At 37.0% G+C, this 23118-nt stretch overlaps 1 protein-coding gene across 2 annotated transcripts in view; it reads right to left on the bottom strand.

The window, feature by feature from the left end:
• RIMS1 (regulating synaptic membrane exocytosis 1) overlaps window positions 1–23118 on the bottom strand; it is a 695579-nt gene that overhangs the window by 34146 nt on the left and 638315 nt on the right. The window contains exon 1 of one of the 2 annotated variants that reach the window (XM_027852914.1): window positions 4481–4586. The exons of the other annotated variant lie outside the window; for it this stretch is intronic. The gene's annotated coding sequence lies outside the window, so the exon portion shown is untranslated. Of the gene's footprint in view, window positions 1–4480; window positions 4587–23118 lie in introns of those variants that run through there. 2 annotated transcript variants of the gene reach the window in all.

Here is a 23118-nt window from a genome sequence, read left to right as displayed (position 1 = left end):
ACCAGACAAAAACAACAATCATACCTCCATAAATTTAGGGCTGCATGGGACCTTACAGGGACCTAATACTTGTCCAAGGAAGGTAAACCTTCTCATTTTAACAGATGAGTAAGTTGAAGTCCAGAGAAATTATGTGATGCCCAAGGTCATACACTTAGGTAGCAAGTGGCAAAGCCAGGATTTGAATCTAGATCTTTAATTACTAATTTAGCGTGTTTTGCACTGTATCATTTACTCTTCTTGATTTCTCTGTTTTTGTTAATGGTATAATTCTCTCGCAGTCTCAAAACATTAGTGTCACCTTTGATTCCTTTCCATGGGCCGCATCCAATCAATCAATGTGTGTGTGAGTGTGTGTGTGTGTGTGTGTGAATTATACCTTTAATTATTTCATGCACTTGTCATTTCCATCCATGCCAGCTAGTATCACTCTAGTAGAGAAACTGGATCATGAAGTCCCATTGCTTATTGGTTAGGGCACTGGACTTAGAGTCAGGAAAATACTGTATGTATTTGACAATGGTCCAAAATTATAGGCAGCTAGGTAATGCATTAGAGAGAGTGCTGGGCCTGATGTCAGGAAGATCTGGGGTCAAATCCTGCCCCAGAAACTTTTAGTTATGTGGCTCTAGCCAAATCATTTAACCTTCCTGTGCCTCTGGTTTTTTCTCTATAAATTGAGAGGGTTATACTTAATGATCTCTTGGATCCCTCCATATCTAGAGATATGCTCACATGATGCTCTTCCTAACTGGATTTATTCATTTTTTTGTTTTTTTTTTGTTTGTTTTTGAGGGGGCAAATGAAGTTAAGCCCAGGGTCACACAGCTAGTAAATGTCAAGTGTTTGATCTGAGGCCAGATTTGAACTCAAGTCCTCCTAACTCCAAGGCTGGAGCTCTATCCACTGCACCACCTACTTGTCCTGTTTCCTAACTGGATTTAAAGTCTCATAGTTATCCCTATGACCAGGCTCAAGCTTCCCTATCCCATTCTGAATATATTTTGTTATTTTATATTCACAAAGCACTGCTCTGATTATGCCATTTTCTTGCTTGAGAATCATCTGTGGCTCTCTCTTGGATTTAGCCTAATGATAAGGCTCTCCACAATCTGTTCCCAGATTTCCTTTCTTGCCTCACTGACTTCTCTCCTGTATGTATCCTTTTTGCCAATTGACCTGGTTTAATTTGTCCCTTGAAAATGCCCTACGCTCTACCATCTCCATGTTTGTGTGTGTGTGTGTGTGTGTGTATGTGTATGTGTATGTGTTGCTCTAGCTGTCCTAGTGAGCCAACCTTCTTTCCATTTTCCTACCCAAATTCTATAAAGCCTTCAAGACCATTTTAAATTCTGCTTCAGCTGAAAGCTATCCCTAACCACCTCAATCTGAAGTGAGAGTTTCCACTTTAAATTTTTTTTGGTTTTGTTTTGTTTTTTTTAGGCAATTGGGGTTAAGTGACTTGCCCAGGATCACACAGCCAGTAAATGTCAAGTGTTTGGTCTGAGGCCAGATTTGAACTCAGGTCCTCCTGACTTCAGGGCCAGTGCTCTATCCACTGCGCCACCTAGCTGCTCCTCCACTTTAGATTTCTACAGCATTCTTTGAAATCCAGTTGTCAGTTCATCATGTACTACACATATATTTTGCCATAAAAACTGTGTGAGAGAAATAATCTAACAATATTGACTTTTACAGCTCAATCAATTAATCAATGAGTATTAATTACTTCCTGTGTGCTAAGCATGTGCTGGGTGTCAGGATACAAATACCAAAGTGAGATATTGCCTGTCCTCAAGGGGATATTACACAGGACAATGGTAGCTTGGGAAGGAGTTCTGGTCTAGGTAGTCAAAATGATTATAAATGGAATCACGGGGAAGAAAAACATAGTCACCTTTTCTGGTCGCAGTGGTAGTACTCATCTGATTGTTCAGAAGGCAAGAAATGGAGAGAGAAGAGAGCAGATAGGGAAATTGAGGCTCAGAGAGATTAAGTGACTTGCTTATGGCCATAGTGCTAATAAACATGAATTCCATGATACTAACCAGAGCTCTGAATACAAGTCCTAGTCTCTTTCCACAATTCCACATTGCCTTTTTTCCTTTGCCACATCTCCTACACTGATCTTCCATTAGTGTGATAAACCTTGTACATAAAAAGATCATAACACACACGGTATTATTTTTATACCAGGGAGGGCCAAACATGATGTTATGTGAGTTTACACGTGGGTAAAATCACTTTTGGCTTCATGGAACAAGAAGAAAGTTACTGAAGTAAAGCAGATAGAGTGCTCAACTTGTAATCAGGAAGACTTGAGTTCAAATCCTGCTTCTGACCACTTTCTGTGTGACCCTGGGGTGGCCACTGAACCTCTTTGGGACATTATTTCCTCATTTATAAAATCAAGGGGTTGTACTTGTTCAAAAAAGTAATTTGTAAATTAAGTAAGATTAATGACTTTCCAGTTTTAAATCTGTCAGCTCAAGCAGTGTAAGTCCTACATATCTGAAACACTTTAAAAAATGATGTTGAACTAAAATTCTAAAACTATGATCTAGAGGATTGGGGTCATTGTCATCTTCAAATAAGCTTCAAATGGCTCCTATTAGTTGATCAAAGAGAGGTTAAAAAAAGAAAAATAATCCAGAATATCTTCACAGTATCTAAGTCTAAGACTAATTTTGAGTTGTGGGGAAGAAAAAAGAGATTACCTTGATCATCGAGAAATGTCTCAGCCATAAAAAAGACACCATATAAAAAGCAAACAAGTGATTCACTTAGTAGATCAAGTAAGAGGAGGACATTAAACTCCACAGATCTTTACATTTTTTGCTAAGACAAATGATTGAAACTGTGCTGGGGGCAGGGCAAAGTAGATGGAAAAGAGGTAAATATCCATTTCAGTCCCAGACTTAGTTAAGTGTGTTTATTCTTCCCATTCCAGGGATAAGTCTGGCATAAAAATTAGATTCAGTATTAAATGGAACTAAGAACCAGGAAGTCCCACTGTGCATGAATTACCCAATCAGACTCTATAAAACTACATATGAAGTTCAGCATTCTCTCTCAGTATTCCCACCTAGTCCTCTGCTGCTAAGAAAGTCCTGTATTAGATTGTAAATTGAGACCTTTAAGGGAGGCACAGTCAAAGAAGGAGCTGACAGACGTTGATTTTACAATGCAGACGATGTTTAGTCTTTAGGCAAACACACTTTTTTTTTTTGGAATGTCTATACCATCACACTTGTCCAGCTGATTATAGTATAGGGTTGGCACAAATTCTAATGATGACATTTGTCCATCCTAGGCAGGGTATGTGGAAATAGTAGCCACCAATAACTGAGTAAACATCACAAATTTAAGGCAGAAGGGATTGTAAAGATCAGTTAATTCAACCCTCTTAGTTTACAGATAGGAAAATGAGGTCCAGAAAAGGGAAGTACATTCCTAGGGTCCTCCAGTTAGTAGGTAGAGACAATTAAAAGAACCAGGATTCAAACCCAGGTCCTCTGAGTCAAAATCCAGTCAAGGCACTAAACAAAAACTTTTCACAAAATAACTTTTTCCAGATAAATTAATTTAAGACCATAGACTTCAATTGAATCTTAACACTGATGTTTTCTTGTAATTTAAAGTTAGGTTTTTCAGAGACATATAATAAGGCTTATTGTAGTAGCAGAATTTTCATGTTTTCTCTTTATTCTTGTTTGCTTTCATTATAAATAATCTAGTTCACAAAAGAAAGCAAGAACTACCTTAAATAATGTGCTCAGCAGCAGTTCCCACAGGCAACTGATAACAAAATTCTCCATTTCTTTGGTCCCTGTTTTCATGTAACAACAGGCAACACACCAGTTCTTACCTTGTAAGAGATGGCCTTTAGCTTGGTTAGAGAATGTGGTTAATAATGTGAAAATGACAAAGTGTGTGTCCTAAAAAAACTATCAGGCATTAAGGTATTTTAACTTAATAGTTCATAGAGACACAATGTAAATATAGCAATGGAAATTATGTCTAATACAAGTATTTTGAAGAAGAATATAAACCTTTCAGATACTTAATATTTATATTTTGCTACTATGTGAGTTTCCAGAGCAACAAAAATTCCAATCTATCAGACACCCATTTCTGTTATAAAATTTTATGATTCTATCACTCTCAGAAATCAGATTTTGATAGCCAGCATCCTTGTATAAATATTTCATGTGAATTTTTACCTCTTATTTTTCTCTCTCTTTACCATCCTTCTCTACAAACCAAAATATAGCACTACCTTTCAAACAACTACAAAAAACCAAAAACAACAACAACAACAACAACAAAAACATGCATTGAAAGCTTCAGACAAATGCAGAAATTTAAGACTTTAGTTTCAGTTTGGGGTTGAAAAGTTTTAGTTCCATAGTTGAACTTCCTTCTTCAATATCTAATACAATTATAAGTTCACTAAAAATTAGATACAATATAGACTTACCTCTTTTGCTTCTTCCCTTGCTCAAATTACGAATAAACTCCTAACAGATTCCTTAGTGAGGAGCTGGAGGCTCAACCTCTTTTAAACAACTCAGACTGTCTCTGGGTAGAATGATATCTGAGCTTCCTGTGCACTCTCTCTCTCTCTCTCTCTCTCTCTCATACCCACACATACACACACACACACACCAGAGCTAATAAAAAAGATCAAATTGCTTCTGTGACTAGTTCTTTTTACAATTGATTACATTTTGAGGTCACAAGAGTAAAAATTAACTGAATGGTTTGTTAGCTAATATTTCACAAATTTAAAAAATAGCTAAATGCTTCAGATGTAGTTATCAACCCTGTGTTTTAACAGTAGATAAACATCCAGGGCAATGTGACAACTATGATTACTATCATCAAATTAGTTAATTAAAAGGTATTTGAAACACTGCATATTTTAGGGTCAAAGGACTTAGATTGCAACCTTGGCTCTGCCATTTACTCCCTGTGTGGTCTTGGGCATCACTTAACCTCTCTGGGTCTCAGTTTTCTCATCAGTGAAATGAAAGGTTGTATGACCTGTTACGTCTTTTCAAACTCTAAAAATTTATGATTCTTTTTAGTTTGAAATTTGTTGCAAATCTTCCACTTAGCTTCCTTTCAAGGTGATATTCCTAAAGCAAGAATGTCTGATGTCACTTCTCTACTCATGGCTTCCTAATACCTTCTCTTAGAATTTCTGGTTCCCTTTCCAAAGCACTTCTCTAAAGCCATCTCCAATAAGATATCTCTCCTGATCCCCCAGTTGCTATAAATTACCTCCCCGTAAAAATTACCTTTAATTTATTTTGGATATACTTACATGGGTATAAATTTTAACTATCATAGTAGATTTATAGTAGATTCTCAATACATGCATGTTGTTTACTGATTAGTTAGTTGACATTTGATGCAGGGGGTTAATTTTTCATGATTTTCAACCCAAAACAATCCAAATTACTCTCATTTGAGAGTTGGGAACTTCCAGTATGGGTCTTTTCCTTATAATACTTTCACATAGTCCTCTGAAGCCAGTGTCAAAATAATCATGACAAAAATGCATTGATTAAGAACCTACTCATATTCTCCAATCAGTTGTATTCCAAAAATCAGACTATTTAGAGCTCGGTACACATTTTCCTATTAAGATAACCGTATAAAGTTATAGAAACATCTAGGTGATGCAGTGAACGGTATGCTGGGCTTCAAGTCAGAAAGATGAGTTCATATTTGTCTTCAGAATACTAACTATATGATGCTGGGGAAGTCACTTAATCTTTTTTGCCTCAGTATGTTCAACTATAAAATGGGGATAATAATATCATGTACCTAACAGGATTATTGTGAGGATAAAATACGGTATTTGTAAAGCACTTAGCACAGAGATGAACACAGAGGAGGGTCTATATAAATGATTATTCTCTTCCTCTTTCCCCCTCCCTTATGTACCTTGATTAGGTTCTACCTGCCTTTGAGACCAGTCCATGAAAGTTTATTTAATCAGTAATGTAGCTGAAGCGCAATGCTAAAATTACCATATGATTTAGCAGATTGGGTAATAATTAATAATGACAATAACAGCATTCATATAGTTTTTAAAACTTTTGTCTATGTTATCTCTTCTGATCCTTACAACTCTGCTACTGTTATCCCCATTTCATAGATGAGTAAAGTGAGGCAGAAGAGGTTAAGTGACTTGCCAAGGGTCACACAGCTAAGTAATTGTCCTAGGCATTTTAACTCAGGTCTTCCTGCATCCACTTTGAGCACTTTGGTCATTATTCCACTTATCTGTCCTAGAGTTCATAAAAGATAATATAAATGAAGTTCTAATTTGGAATGGCAGACACACACCTCTTCCCCATCACTCACAAAATATCTGGTAGTAAGAATAGGAATTCTCCCTTCCCATTTTCAAGGCAAGTGCCCCTCATGAAAGAGTTAGGGGAGCCACTTGATGATAAAAGAAGATAAAGTATTTAAGGAACTTCAGAGCCAGGGTGGTGGGGTTTCCTGGGTTAAATCATATTGATTCTCTAAAAAGAATGAGGAGCTGGAAGGAGGCTGGGAGGCTGGAGATATGAGATGAGGTTTGGTGTTATATACGGAAAGGCATGAGGACAAAAGCTTAGGTTGAGAGGAAACAGAATAGGGTCTATCTTCCCTTTCTCCATCGTGTTTCTCCTCTGTCCTCCTTTTCCCTTTTGATAGGACCAAGGGATCATCGATTTATTGAATTTCATTGTTAGATTCAACTGTATGCCTGGCAAAGGGGTTCTTAACTTTTCTGGATCTGAAACTTGTCATCTAGCATGTGAGCTAATCTCCTCATTTAATGTCATATGCAACTGAGTAGTCATCAAAGCTTTTATTCAAACATTGATAAAAATGTTAAGTAGCACAGACCCAAGAACAGATCCTACAATACTTGACAGGAGATCTCTTGTCATAAATATGATGAATCAGAGCCAGTGCTCTTTCTATTGTACTAATATGATGCTTGCATCTCATTTTTTTCCCTTTTTGCTATTGTTACCACCCTGAGCAAAGGAAAGGCAGGATCTGCCTGGATACATCAGGATGGTCTTCTTTTCCTCCTCCTTTTTCCCATTTTTCTTTGATACTGTTGAGGAGTTCATTGCTAAGTGGGTGAGAGATGGATGGTTAAGAAGAAAAGAATGGTGGCTAAAGGGTCTTGGTAACTTACATGTAAACTTCTAGAGGTTAGGGATTACTTCATTTTTGTCTTTGTATTGCCAATGTCCAATACAGAGATTGATCCATAACAGGTGCTTGGTGAATGTTAGTTGACTGATAGATAGTAGGATAGAGTTTTACCTTTTCTTTTTCTTCTTCCCACAAGATGGTACAGAGGATAGTAAAAAGTGAAGGTCAGTGATGTATCCTTCTTTACTTTTCCCCTTTCACATTTTGCCCTTTCCTCTACTCTCTCTGAAGCCCTTTTAGTGCCCTTTTCAAGCCAAATTAAACTAAGATCTGGGTATTATGCTAAAAGAGTGAATACAATATTTATGCCTTTTACCTCAGAAGAGTGATTGCTAGTTATACACCTGAACAAGATCAAAGATGGAAGAAAACATGATCACTTTTATATTACAGTAAAGAGCTTGAAATAAAGTATACTTCTATTAAAAGGGAACTTTCCAAACAAATATGAATGTAATGGAATGTTATTGACAAGAAATAATGAAGATGAAGAATTGAGACAACTTATTAACTGATGCAAAATGAAGCATGTAGAACCCACAAAACAACATATACAGTGACTAAAGTAACACAAATTGAAAGAACATAATAAACCTCTGAATGTCATATAATTATAATAGTTAAAGTTGGCCCAAGAGAAGAATTGAGAAAATGCACCACTTTGCTTCTTTCTTTGCAGAAATAGTAAGCTATTGAACGTTGTATTGGTAAATATTTAAAATTTGCTCTTGGATGGAGTGGGAAATGTACATTCTCTCTATCACTTTCTGAAATTTAGACAATCAATAAAACAATAAATCAAGACCTAATTTGCAGCATTTATAGATTTCTGACATGTAAATGTTCACACTGAAAATTGAACAACTTGTTCTTTTGAGCTAGTTCGATCTGGTTCCAGCACACCTCTGCCCTGTGGCTCTTGAATATTGCATATTCTTTCAGATTCTGCTGATGTGTTGGTTAGTTTTACTGACCTGCTTTTCTCCTCTCTTTCTTTTTTTTTAATTCTTTGTTATAAGGATAGCAAGGGAGGAGACATATTCTGAAATGAAGGTTAAATACATTTTTTAAAAAAGAAAGAAAAAAATGATGTCAGAGAAACTGAATAAAGGGATGATTATGAAGTCTCCTGCATATCCAAAGGAATAAGCAAATGCCCTAACAGAAATCCTGGAGATGTTTCTAACCTGGAGCTCTCCCAATAATTGCTTGAGTATTATCTCTTAAAGGAGTTTTAGTTGCTTGGTCCTCTCAATCCAAAGAACATAAGACAAAATCAGCCACCCAATGGCAAAGGGTAGCATAAACAAAACTGAAGGGAACACTTAATCCAAAGGCAATGTAGGTACTACAGACAACAACTAGTAGCTAAAAAATGGAGATTTCAGATTTGTGTCAAGGTGAGGCTTGGGTATGGTTGCTTGGGAAACAGAAATCAGGGTGAGATGTGATGATTTTGTGCTGTGTCATCTTGTCATTGCTTGCCCCTAAGAAGCTTCAAATTCCACATTGGTCTTTTTTCATATATGGTGGGGATGGATGAGGGGTATCTCTCTTCTTTCTAATTTCCTTGTTTCTTTCCACCCCAATGCACCCCAAGTGCTTTTGAGTTGAATGAAATTATTGTACTTATTGAAAATTCTGAGACATGTAGTGGGACCAAAGAGTGACATAGTGATAGCAATTCCCCATTTGATAGGCATCTGCTTTGTTTCAAGTTTATTTTTATCATAAGAAGTAGTGGATTCAAAATCAGAAGACCTGGGTTCAAATCCCAGCTCTGTTACTTTTAAACTCAGACTTTGAGGAAGTGAATTCATTTCTCTTAGCCTCAATTTCTTCATCTGTAAACTGAGGAGATTGGACTAGCTGACCATGTGACTCTCTTAGTCAGCTCCAGCGGTTTCCGATTACCTTTCAGATAAAGTATAAACTCCTATTTTAGCTTTCAAAACCCTACACAACCTTACCCCAAACTATCTTTCCTGACTGATTGGATATTACACCACCCCACACCCCCTTCACTCTACAATCCAGTCAAACTGGCTATCTATGATGCTCACATGCAACCCTTCATCTCACCTTTGAGCCTTTGCAGCTTGCCTTCCCCATACCTAGAATGTACTCCTTCCTCACCTCTGCCTCATTCCTTTTTTCATGAAGCCTTTCCTGATCCCATTGATCTGCTAGTGCCCTTTCTAACCAGCTACCTTGTATTTAACTGCTTTGTATGTGTTTATATTTCTTCATTTGACATCTTTATACCTATATTTATACATGTATTTGTTGTCTCTTCCAAAAGAATGTAAGCTTCTTGTGAGTAGAAGTTGTTCTATTTTTTATACTTGTATCCCTGGTGCCTAGCACAGTGTCAGACCCATAGTAGGTGCTTAATAAATAATTGTTGACTGATTGATTACCTCTATAGTTCCTTCCATCTCTAAGTCTATGCTGTTGTGTATAAGTCTGAGGACAGAAAATGGTTGGACCAAATTTGGGGTGGTGAAGGACTAGCTTGTGGCAACAGTGCGTGAAGAATGTTGGCCTGGAAGAGGTCACTGAATAAAGGGTGGTAGGGTCCTCCTGGTTGAGTAATAATGTTTGGGAATAAGCCCTGGTGATCAGAGTCAAAAGAAGAGTTCCATCTCAGTGTTGTTAACTATAGACCAGATTCCATCTTGAATTATCTGCTCTGATGTGTAAATCTAAGAACTACATAAATATAAGGAACCTAGAATGAACATGTTTAAAAACAGTATTAAAGTTTAAATAACTCACTAACCCATCCATATTGGCATTTTGAGAGTCTGCTTCTCAAAAACAGTGCAGGCATAAAATTAGGTAAAAGAATCAATTCTCTATTTCTCATAGGTAGACTATTTCTACATGAGACAAGTCCCCCAGATCCTATAGCTCCTGGAAGAACTCCAAATCTTCCTAAAAGACATGACTGTCCCTCTAGACATAGGTTCCATAGGTTTTTAGGTGAATGTGAAGGAAGCCCAACTCCCAATGACAATATCAATTAATAACAATGATAATGTAACGGAGACTTTTTAATGTTTTAAGGTTTTCAACGTGCTAGTCTCATTTGACCATCATGGTGATTCTGTGAGAAAGGCACAAGTATTATTTATATGATACAGAGAGGGAACTGAGCTCAGAAAGACTGAGTCTTGCTCATCATCAGAGCTTGTAGGAGTCACTTCTTTTACCTAGTCAAGGCTTTTAAAGCCAATTTAGGGTTTCTCCACCAGCTTTGGATCCTCCTTGTATCCCTGAGCAATCCAGGATAAAAGGCCTTATTTTGAAAGGGAAATTTGTTGTAATAATAGTTTTCTCTGGGCTCTCTTTTGTGCTAAGACTGGTCTGACTTGGGTTTTCCCTTCTGGTTTGAAACTTTATTGACTATGACTAAACTGACGCCATACCCTGACCTGTATTGTTCTGTTGCTATGGCCTTTGAGGCCCTGAATTCTTGAACTAGGATGCCAGCTTGACTAAAAACTTTGTTTTACCTTGGGCAAATCTTTTAATCTTTGCAAGCCTCAGTTTCCTTATGTGTAAAATAAATGTAAAAATACTGGTAGTGTCTACCTCAGTTGGGTAGCTAGAAGGCACAGTGGATAGAGTGCTGAGCCTGGAGTCAGCAGTACTCATCTTTACAAGTTCAAATCTGGCCTCAGACAATAACTAGCTGTGACTCTATGCAAGTCACTTAACCCTGTTTGCCTCAGTTTCCTCATCTGTAAAATGAACTGGAGAAGGAATGAAATGGCAAACTACTTCAGTATCTTCCAAGAAATCCCTAAATGGGGTGAAGACGAGTCAAATACAATTGAAAAATGACTGAACAACAACAACAAAAAATCTGTCTCACACAGTTGTAATGAGAATAAAATCATATGATTTGTGTGAAGCATTTGGTAAATCATGATGTATTATGAACATATCAGATAACATAATTATTAAGAACATCATTATTAGCAAGTGCTTGGAACCCCAATCGGTCTACCAGCATTCCCAAAAAGCTTAGGGAAACATTGTTTTTCTCAATGGAGAATGACCAGAATATGTATGAACAAAGAAGAGGCTTCCTAAGCAAACTGAAGTAGAGGGCAAAGGAATGAATGAAGATACATGAAAATACAATTCCAAGAAATGTGGCATTGGTGTGAAAGCCTCAGAAACAACAGGGGTGGTACTTTTTTTTGTTTGTTTGTTTTTGTTTTTGCTTTTTGTTTTTTGGACAAAGGAGCACCTTTTGAAGCAAAGATATAGCAAAGATGAAGCAAAGACTACAAACAGTTTCACATCAACTAAAAGAATAATCATTATAGTCATGAAACATGACAGGGACTACGACCATTAATAAATCAATTCTTTAACTCACATAATGGTATGATGTTGTGGGCAATCACCATTTAGTGGATATAGCACCAGATTTATTGTCTGAAGACTTGGGTTTTATTCTAGATTCTGCTACTTATTCTGTATATAATGTTAAGAAAAAGTTATTTCTCACTTTTCTGGGCCACACTTTTCTCATTTGTAAAATGAGGGGATTAGAATAGATGACCTCTAAAGTCCTTCCGATCTTTAAGAACCATGACACTATATTTTAAAAGGCAGTATTACGATCCTATAAAACAATGAATTGGATTAAACTGACAAATGAAGTGGATGAGTATTCACAGAAATATAAAATATCCAGCTTAATAGGACAAGAAATGTAAAATTTAAACCCAATCTTAAAAAAAATGGAACAAGTCATAAGTGAATTAAAAAAAAAACACTCTAGAAGCAGATGTATTTACAAGCAAATTCCATCAAAGATTCAAAGAATAGTTATTTCCAATATTACACAAGTTATTTTAAAAAATAGGAAAAGGAGGGATCCTACCAAATTCTTTCTATAGTAATGATGTGTCTTTATACCCAAACCAGGTAGAGTCACAACAGAGAAAGAAAATTATGGACTAATGTCTTTAATAAACATTGATGTAAAACTTTTAAATATAATATTAGCTTCTGCTTCCAAGAGTCAAGACGCAGAGTAAGAAGTAAGTCACTCTTACCCTCCCTTATTAACCTCTGAAAGCCCAGAAAATACTGCCCCAGGAAAAACCCTGGAACAGCAGAAACAGAAGAAAGACAGGGTGCAGCAGTCCAGGAGCCTAGGTAGCTTGAGGGATTAAGAGGAAAGGTCCCTCTTGCCCTGGGGGAAATAGTACAGAATGGGAGGCATCCCAGCAAGCTATCAGAAAGCCCCACCTCAGCATACCAAGAGGAGATCCTGAAACTCAGGTGGTAGAGCAGGCAAACACCAACACCAGGGCCCCTGAGTGCCTCAATGAGGGTGGGGGAATCAGTGGAAACCAACTTGGAAAACCACCAGGTGCCTTGGCATTCCACAGCAACTGGCTCTCCTAGTGCCTCAGCAAAACTAAGGGAAAGCAGCGCTCCAAGGGGCCCCAGATGGATAAACATCCTGCAACATCCATCTGAAAGGAGCTGAAGAAAATGAAAAGAAGGAAAGGCCCAGGTGAGCAGGAAATCTCCAGGAGCCACACTATCCAATCCTACCTCTAGACTTCCAGTGTTGCTGATTCCAGTCCAACACCAGGTAAGCTGCCAGAACCCTACAGCCTCCAACTGCCAGGATTGGAGGCCCCAGCACACAAAACCAGTGACCAGGCCCTAGGCTCCCAACACAAGAAGCTTGGGTCAGTGCCCTCAGCTCCTCATCAGGAGAGTTCATTCTCTTTAAAGGCCAGGAAATAAGCAAACACCATGAGCAAAAAGAAACGTATGATAGATTCTTGTTATGGGAACAGTGAAGATCACGGCAGAAATTCTGAAGAGGACAACACTGTCAACAAACCCACATCTGAAACCTCAAAAAGGAATATGAACTAGTCCAAAGCCCAAAAAGTTTTCTTAGAAGAGCTCAAGAAGGATTTTAAAAGTCAAATGAGAGAGGTAGAAGAAAAAACAGGAAAATAAATGAGAGGTATGCAAAAGAGAGTCAATAGCTTGGAAAAGAAAGGACAAAAACTAACTGTAGAAAACATGTCTTTAAAAAATACAATTGGTGAACTAGAAAAAAGTACATTGAAGAAAATAAGTTCCTAAAATAATACAATTTGAGTCAGCAAGGTGGCGCAGTAGATAGAGCACCAGCCCTGGATTCAGGAGGACCTGAGTTCAAATCCAGCCTCAGACACATAACACTTACTAGCTGTGTGACCCTGGGCAAGTCACTTAACCCCATTGCCTAGCCAAAAAAAAAAATACAATTGGCCAACTGGAAAAAAAAAGTACATTGAAGAAAACAAGTCCCTAAAAAATACAATGGGCCAAATGGAGAAGAAGGTACAAAATCTAATAGAAGAAAACAATCTGTTAAAAATTAGAATTGGGCAAATGGAAGCTAATGACTCTATGAGACAGCAAGAATCAGTCAAACAGAAACAAAAGAATGAAAAAATAGATGAAAATGTAAAATACCTCATTGGTAAAAAAACTGACCTGGAAAATCGATCTAGGAGAGACAATTTAAAAATTATTGGCCTAACTGAAAATCATAATAAAAAAAAGAGCCTGTATAGTATCTTTCAGGGAATCATAAAGGAAAACTGCCCTGAGGTTCTAGAACCAGAGGGTAAAATATGCCTAGAAAGAATTCACCGATCACCTCCTGAAAGAAATCCCAAGGAATATAGTAGCCAAATTCCAAAATTACCAGGTCAAAGAGAAAATACTGCAAGCAGCCAGAAAGAAACAAATTAAATATCATGGAACCTCAGTCAGGATTACACAGGACCTCGCAGCTTCAACATGAAATATAATATTAGCCAAGAAGGTATAGCAACATATCAAAAGATTACACTGTCATCTGATTGGATTTATACCAGGAATGCAGGGTTGTTGTAGTATCAGGAAAATATAAACATAACTGATCATATTAATAACAAGAACAAAAATTATATGATTATATCAGTAGATGCCTCTTAAAATCTTCAGACAGAATACAACACCCATTTCTGTTAAAAATAATAGAAAATGTAAGAATAAATTGACTTTTTCTTACTATGATTGGTATTATGTTTCTAAAATCAATAACCAGCATTATCTGTAATGGAGATAAACTAGAGTCTTCCTAGTAGGATAACATGTAAAGCACTGATGCAGTAGCTAGAGTTTCAGACTTGGAGTCAAGAAGACTTGAATTCAAATCTAGCCTCAGACACTTACTAACTATTTGACTCTGGGCAAGTCACTTAACCCCTGTTTACCTCAGTTTTTTTTGTCTATAAGATGAGAATAATAAAAATGCCTACCTCTCGGTACTGTTTTGAGAATCAAACAAATATTTGTAAAGCACTATATTAATACTGTAACAATGATAATGATTATGGTTATACATTGTCATCATTATTATCTGACATAGTGCCACAAATTCTAGTTGTATCAACAAGCAAAGAACAAGCAATAGAAAGACTAAGCATAGGCAAAGAAGAAACAAAATTATCAATTGTAGGTAATATAATGGTGTAACTAGAGATATATACAGTTAAATAAAATTAATTGAAACAACTTTAGCAAATTGCAAGCTCTAAAGTGCATCTACAGGAATCATCAGTTTTTTGTATATTAACAATAAAACTGAAAAGGAAAAGAAAAAAATTTCATTAAACTTAACTATACAATATATATATATAAACCTTCGTAGTCTACCTATCAATATATGTATAGGAACTACATGAATACAACAACAAGGCAATCCTTAGAAACAGATACAAAAATTGGGGAAAATTGAATTGTTTATGGGAACACTAAGCAGATATGACAAAAATGACATCTACCTAAATTAACTTATTAATTCCATACCAATCAAATGACCAAAGGATTATTTTGTAGAATGAGGAAAAATAATAGCATTTATCTGGATGAATAAAAGGCTAAGAATCTCAATGGAAATTGATGAAAAAAAAAGGTGAGAGGTAAGAGAACCTAATAATAACAAATCTCAAACTATACTACAAAGTTTTAATCATCAAAATTATTTAAAAACAGGGAGGTTAGTAAATGGAATAGATTAGGTACAAAGCATAAAGTAACAAAAAATAAATCCTACTAGTCTTGTATTCAATAGTCTCCAGATTCTAGGGTAAAGATTCACTATTTTACAAAACTGCTAAATGGATAGAAGTTTGACAGAAACTATGTTTAAACCAATACTTCAGGCAGCTAGGTGGCACAGTGGATAGAGCACCAGCCCTGGATTCAGGAAGACCTGAATTCAAATCCAGTCTCATACACATAACACTTACTAGTTGTGTGACCCTGGGCAAGTCACTTAACCCCATTGCCTAGCCAAAAAACAAAACAAAGCAAAAAAAAACCCCAATACTTCAGACAAATAGATACATTACCCAGATACCAATGGTGATATTGTAAACAAATTAGAACAAAGGAGGAATTACCTTTGGGTTCTTAGGGGAAGAGTTCACAACTAAATAAGAGAGAGGATTATAGAAAACAAAATGGATAATTTTGATTATAAAATATTTTTATATAAATACATTTAATGAAGCTAAGATCAGAAGGAAATATTAAATATGAGAAAAACTACTACAGGTTTCTCTGATAAAGATTCCTTTTCCTAGATATATAGAGAATGGATTCAATTTATATGAGCTAATTCCTAAGAATTCCCCAAGAATAAATAGTCAAATGATATGAATAGGTAATTTTCAAGGGAAGAAATACAAACTTTATAGACATATGAAAAACTGCTTCAGATGATGAATAATCAGGTAAATCAAATTAAAGCAACTCTGAGCTTTCACCTCATATCCATAACACTTGCAAATGTGAAAAAACCAAAACCAAAAACCTAAAATCACAAATGTTGTATTGGTTTAAACCTATTTTCTGCCAAACTTTTGTCTATTTCTCATAGCAGTTTTGTCAAAAAGTGAATCTTTATCCCAGTACCTGGAGATTATTGAATGTTGAAATAAAGGGGCAAAGATAAAACAGTTATTAAAATATTTTTAAAAATTCTGGAAATGAAAGGCAGTGTGGCACAATGGTTAGAAAACTGGCTTTGGAGTTGAAAGGTTATAGATTCAAATCTTTCCTCTGAGAAATACTAGTTATATGACCCTGGCCAAGTAATTTAATCTCTTGGTGCATCCATAGAGAAAATTTTCTAACTGGGAATTCCTCATGACAGTGAAATCACAAGTCTGATGTTCCCCAAAACAAACAAACAAACAACAAAAAACAAACAAGATTGTCATTCTGTTCCTTCTATCCTTCCTTCCTTCCTTCTTTCCTTCTTCCTTCCTTTTCTTCTTTACTCCCTTCTTCTCTCCTTTTCTTCTCTCTTTTCATGCTTCTTCCCTCCTTTCTTTCCTCCCTCCCCCTCCATTCCTTGCTTTGTTCCTTCTCTCCATTTCCTCCCTTCATTCCCTTCCCTTCTTCCTTCATTCCTTTCCCCCTCACTTTATTCCCTTCCTTCCTCCCCCCCTTCCTTCCTTCTCTTCCTTCCTTCTTTCTCTCCTTCCTCCCTCTATTCTTTTTTCCTCCTTTCCTTCTTTCTGTCCTTCTCACTTTTTTCCTTCTTTTCTACCCTTTTCCCTTTCCATCCATCCTTCTTTCTTTCTCTCTTTCTCCCTCCCTCCTTCTTTCCTCCTTCATCCATTCCTCCCTCCCTCCTTTCTTTCCTTTCTTTCTTTCTTCCTTCCTTCATCCCTTATTTCCTTCCTTCTTTCCTTCCTTCTTTCCTTCCTTTCTTCTTTCCTTCCTTCCTTCTTTCCTTCCTTCTTTCTTTTCTTCTTTCCTTCCTTCTTTTTCTTTCTCTAAGGAAAAAAATTAAATTATACACTAAAGTCCCTTTGGTAGACAGAACCTAATGATGGGCTCTAAATCCAGAGCAGAAGACAGCCAACAATGAAGGCAACAAGTATTCCTTCTCCCCAGCAGCCACAGAAGCTGCCAACAATCTCAGCTATTTTCCCAAGGGGAAGAGGGGAATGTTTAAAGAGAATGAATTGACCATGCTTCAGCCCATTCCCAACAGGACTAAATCAAGTTAATTTTCTGGGGCAGTGAACTACTCAGAACTTCTCAGCCCAACAAATACATCTTCTTAAGAATTCCAAGAAGGAAGAGAAGAAACAACAAATAAACCCCTGAAAGTGAATTCTGCATGGCACTCACTCCCCTGTCAAATGCTGTATTTTGACTCAATCAGTCTTTGCCTTTAACTCTGAGTCATCCCAACTAACAGAAATACAGCTTGTAAGAGTAACTCAATATCTCTTTGGTTTAAAAAAAATCTGCAAAACTCACTGTAAGTCAAACCAGTTGCCACTTTAAGGGATTACTTTTTAGAAGGGATACATTAGATCACTGGGCAACTCTTTGTATATTTAATCACATTTTCATGGCTGCTACCATAATTTCCAACATGTGCTCTCTGGCTATGCTCAAAACGAGACCTTTTCCCTTACATCTACCCTTTTTCCAAATTGCCCTATTTCTATCAGAGGCACCACAACCCTTTCAGTCAGGTAGGCTCACAACCTTGATTTTAGATCTTACTCCTCGCTTTGCCAAATCTGGTTCATTTTCCTCCACAGCATCTTTTCCAGCTTGCTCTTTGTCCCAACTTGCACAGCCACTATCCTAATTTAGGCCCTTATCATCTTTCACCTAAATTATTTCCATAGCCTCCTAATTGGTTTCTATATTTTCAGGTCTCTGCTCTTTCCAAACTCTCCTTCCCATAGTTGCCAATGTGATTTTTCTAAAGCACAAGTCTGACCACGACACCCCCCGTTCAATCTAAACTAGTGGCTCTGTATTCCCTAGAACAATGGTTCTAGAACTTTTTGGACCCTCTTATACTCTTAAAAATTATAGAGGAACCCAAAGATCTTTTGTTTATGTGAATTATATCTATTGATGTTTACCATATTAGAAGTTGAAACTGAAACATTTAAAATTTTTTTAAGAATTTGTTTAAAAATAAATCCATTATATGTTAAAATAACAACATTTTGATGAAAATATATTTCCCAAAACAAAAAAAATACAGTGAGAAGGACATCATTGTTTTATATATTTGTGTGTCTTTTTAATGTATGGCTTAAAAGAAGTCATCTGGATTCCCATATCTGCTTCTGCATTCTGTCTATTGCAATATGCTGTTTTACTTGAAGTATATAAAGAAAACATGGCCTCACACATGTGTAGTTGGAAAAGATGAGTATTTTAATAGGTGAATATAATCATAGTATTATTATGGAAATAGTTTTTTTTAATTTTTGTTAATTTATTTATTTTTAGTTTTCAACATTCACTTCCATAAGATTTTGAGTTCCAAATTTTCTCCCCATCTCGTCCCTCCCTCCACCCCAAGACAGTGTGCATTCTGAATACCTTTTCCCCTAATCTGCCTTCCCTTCTATCTCCCCCCCCACTTCCTTTATCCCCTTCCCCTTCTATTTTCCTGTAGGGCAGGATAGGTTTCTATATCCCATTGCCCGTATATCTTATCTCCCAGTTGCATGTGAAAACAATTTTTAACATTTGTTTTTAAAACTTTGGGTTCCAAATTTTATCCCTCCCTCCCTCTCTACCCACCCTCATTGAGAAGGCAAGCAACTCAATACAGGTTATACATATGTAGTCATGCAAAACACTTCTATAGTAGTTATGTTGTAAAAAACTAACTATATTTCCCTTCATCCTATCTCCCCATCCCATTTATTCTATTCTCTCTTTTGACCCTGTCCCTCTTCAGAAGTGTTTGCTTCTGATTACCTTCCCCCAATTTGCCCTCCCCTCTATCATCACCCTTCCCTCCCTCTTATCTCCTCCACCCCCATTTTCTTGTAAAGTAAGATAGATTTCCCTACCAAATTGAGTGTGTATGTTATTCCCTCCTTAAGCCAAATCTAATGCAAATAAGATTCACTCATTCCCTCTCACCTTCCCCTACTTCCCCTCCACTGTAAAAGTCTTTTCTTGTTTGTTTTATGTAAGATAATTTACCCCATTCTACCTCTCCCTTTCTCCTTCTCCCAGTATAATCCTCTCTCACCCCTTAATTTTATTCTCCAGATATCACTCCTTCATCTTCAACTCACTCTGTGCCATCTATCTATCTATCTATCTATCTATCTATCTATCTATCTATCTATCTATCCATCCATCCATATATTTTTCCCCTCCAACTACCCTAATACTGACAAAGGTCTCATGAGTTACAAATATCATCTTTCCATGCAGGAATTTAAACAGTTCAACCTTAATAAGTACCTTATGATTTCTCTTTCTTGTTTACCTCTTCATACTTCTCTTGGATTTTGTATTTTAAAGTCAAATTTTCTATTCAGCTCTGGTGTTTTCATCAAGAATGCTTGAAAGTCCTCTATTTCTATGAATGTCTATTTTTCTCTTGAAGGATTATACTCAGTTTTGCTGGATAGGTTATTCTTGACTGTAATCCTATCTCCTTTGACCTCTGGAATATTATATTCCAAGCCCTCTGATCCCTTAATGTAGAAGCTGCTAAATCTTGTGTTTCCACAATACTTGAATTGTTTCTTTCTTGCTGCTTGCAATATTTTCTCCTTGACCTGGGAACTCTGGAATCTGGATACAATATTCCTAAGAGTTTTCCTTTGGGGATCTCTTTCAGGAGGTGATTGGTGGATTCTTTCCATTTCTATTTTACACTCTGGCTCTAGAATATCATGGCAGTTTTCCTTGATAGTTTCTTGAAAGATGATGTCTAGGCTCTTTTTTTTTTTGATCATGACTTTCAGATAGTCTAATAATTTTTAAATTATCTCTCCTGGATCTATTTTCCAGGTCAGTTGTTTTTCCAATGAGATTTTTCACATTCTCTTCTATTTTTTTCATTCTTTTGGTTTTGTTTTATGATGTCTTGATTTCTCATAAAGTGCTAGCTTCCAATTACTCTATTCTAATTTTTAAGGATGTATTTTCTTCAGTAAACTTTTGGACTTCCTTTTCCATTTGGCCAATTCCGCTTTTTTAAGGCATTCTTCTCATTGGCTTTTTGGACTTCTTTTGCCATTTGGGTTAGGCTATTTTTAAGGTGTTTTTTTTTTCTTTAGTATTGTTTTGGGAATCCTTTAGCAAGCTGTGACTTGTTTTTAATGATTTTCTTGCATCACTTTCATTTTTCTTTCCAATTTTTCCTCTACTTCTCTTATTTGCTTCTCAAAATCCTTTTTGAACTCTTCCATGGCCTGGGACTGACTCATATTTTTCGTGGAGGCTTTGGATGTAGGAGTTTTGACTTTGTTGTCTTCTTCTGCTCGTATATTTTGATCTTCTTTGCCACCAAAGAAAGATTCTATGGTCTGACTTTTTTTGCACATTTGCTCATGTTCCCAGACAATTACTTAACTTTTTAACTCTTTGTTAAGATAGGGATCTGTTTCCATTGTGCAGAATGTACTGTCCCAAGCTTCAGGGGTTTTGTGCAGCTGTTTTCAGAGATACTTGTAGGGACCTATAAACTTTCCATTCTTCCAAGATGGTACAATCAAGGGTGAGGTGTTTACTCCTTTTCTGGCCTGTGCTCTGGTCTGAGTGACCACAAGCACTGTTTCCTACCTTGGAACTATGAGGAGAATTCCTTCTCCACCACCACACCACTGCTCCTCCTCACTCTAGGACCACCACCTAGAACTGCAACCCAGATTCAAGCATGGGCAAAGCAAGAGATTCCTGCCTCAGCACCAGCAAAGAGATCCCCCTCTGTCTGTGGGCCAAGAGCTCGAGAAGCAGCCACCACCCCTGGGTTGTGCTGGGACTGGGGCTGGGACTAAGTTTCTCTCTCACCACAGTTACAGACCTTTCCTACTGACCTTCTAAGTTGTCTTTGGCATTTGTAAGTTGAGAATTCTGGAAACCACCACAGCTGCCCATGACTCAGTCCCTTGAGGCCTGGTCCAGGTTCATAGAGGCCTGGTCTTTGTCTGTACACCCACTCTGAATTGTGCTCCTCTCCCAGACTGGCGCAATAGACCTTTCCAATCAACCAACCAGGTTGTCTTGGGCTGAGAATTTGTTTCACTCTGTCTTTTTGTGGATTCTGCTGCTCTGGAATTTGTTAGGGCCATTTTTTACAGGTATTTGGAGGGGTTCGGGTGAAAGCTCAAGGAAGTCACTGCTTTTACTCTGCCATCTTGACTCCACCCCCCTGGAAATAGTTTTGACCTGAAGGACCCCCAGGGATCTCCAGATCCTTTCAAGTGAAAAAATCACTTTGGCAGATATGTGAAAGATAGATTGGAAAAGGGGGAGACTTGAAATAGTAAAACCGGTTAGGAAGCAATTGCAACAGTCCAGGTGAGAGTGGGTGTAAGTTGAGATGAAGGGGTTGCTGGGAAAAATGTTGTGGGGAAAAGGAGAAAAGATTTGGCAAATGATTAAAGATGTGGGGAACAGAAAGTGAGCTGTCAACTCCTGAGAACTGTTGGCCTAGGAGAACAAATATGGACATTATTGTTTAGCATCTAAAGCTCTTCACAACCTGGTCCCAACCCACTTTTTTAGTCTCATTATACAGAGTGTTCCAAAAGTCTTAATGAAATTTTCAGCTTTAATAGCTCAAAACCGTGTATATTATTATCTTTCGTGCACTCTACAGTTCAGTTATACAATTTTCCTTGTGTTCTTCACATATATTCCTCCTATCTCTTTGCTTTAGCATAGACTGTCACTGGAATGTACTTTCTCTTCACTTCTACCTAATTAATTGTTAAGGCCAAAACAACATCACCTAGAGACCTTCCTTCCTATGATGAGCCTGTCTAAATTTGAGTTGGCTAGTCTTTAGATAGAGGGAAATTGTGTGTTACTCATCGAATCCTGGAAGGTTTTCCATCTGGTCCTACCTCTGATAAGTTTATATTCATTGCTGGTATAACCTTCAAGAAACTATGGTCATACTCTTGGGCCTCAGTTTTCTCATCTGTGAAATAGTGGAGGAGAGTAGACTAGGTCCCTTGCACTACCAAGTACACTATGACCCCTTGATTTGCATGTCGGGATGATGCATTGGAACAGAATTTTAGAAGGAGAGGTAGAATTAAGAAGAATCTCCAACATTTATGAAGCACTTTAAGGTTTGCAAAGTGTTTTATATATATTGTCTCATTTGGTCTCCACAATAATCCTGTGAAGTAAATTCTATTGTCACCCCTCTTATATAGATGAAGAAACTGAGTTTTTTGGAAGCTAAATGTCTTGGCCAGGGTCACACAGCTAAAGACTTGTGTGAGATTTGATTTGTTTTAAGGGCTGTAATTGTGGGCAAGTCATTTAATCTTGTGGAGTCTTGGTTTCTGCTTTGAAGAATTGGCACAATAGGACCTCTTCTGTCTACCTTATAAAATTGTTATAAGGAAGCCCCCACAGCAATGAAAATACCAAAAATAAGCAATATTTCTGCCTTTTTGAGCACCAAAAACAATATTCCACGAATGTTCATTGACAATGAGGATGATGGGATACGCCTACACAAAGTCCATTTCTTCAGTGTCTTTGCATAAAAATGCCCTTTGTCAACAGGAAGAACCGACAAAACCTTGTTAAATAAAGGAGGCCATTGTTAGGTGGATGTAACCAGAGTTAAAGTATCTATTCTCTCTTTCTGTTAGTAACTTTAAAAAAAAACAGCTATTTTGAGAAATATACTTTGTAAAGGGGTATATTTGGGCTTTGGGGAGAAGATTCTGTTGTGTCAAAAACAATATAGGAAGGCTTTTTTTTTTTTAAATGCTCTTCGTTTGCAAAGCTATGGAAAGAACTGACCCAATATAATCA

This window comes from Vombatus ursinus, unplaced genomic scaffold (genome assembly GCF_900497805.2).
Source record: "Vombatus ursinus unplaced genomic scaffold, bare-nosed wombat genome assembly UNPS02009835.1, whole genome shotgun sequence".
In the NCBI taxonomy this organism is placed as follows: Eukaryota; Metazoa; Chordata; class Mammalia; order Diprotodontia; family Vombatidae; genus Vombatus; species Vombatus ursinus.
Note: the sequence above shows the minus strand (reverse complement) of the source record. Positions and strands in the feature narration are given on the sequence as shown.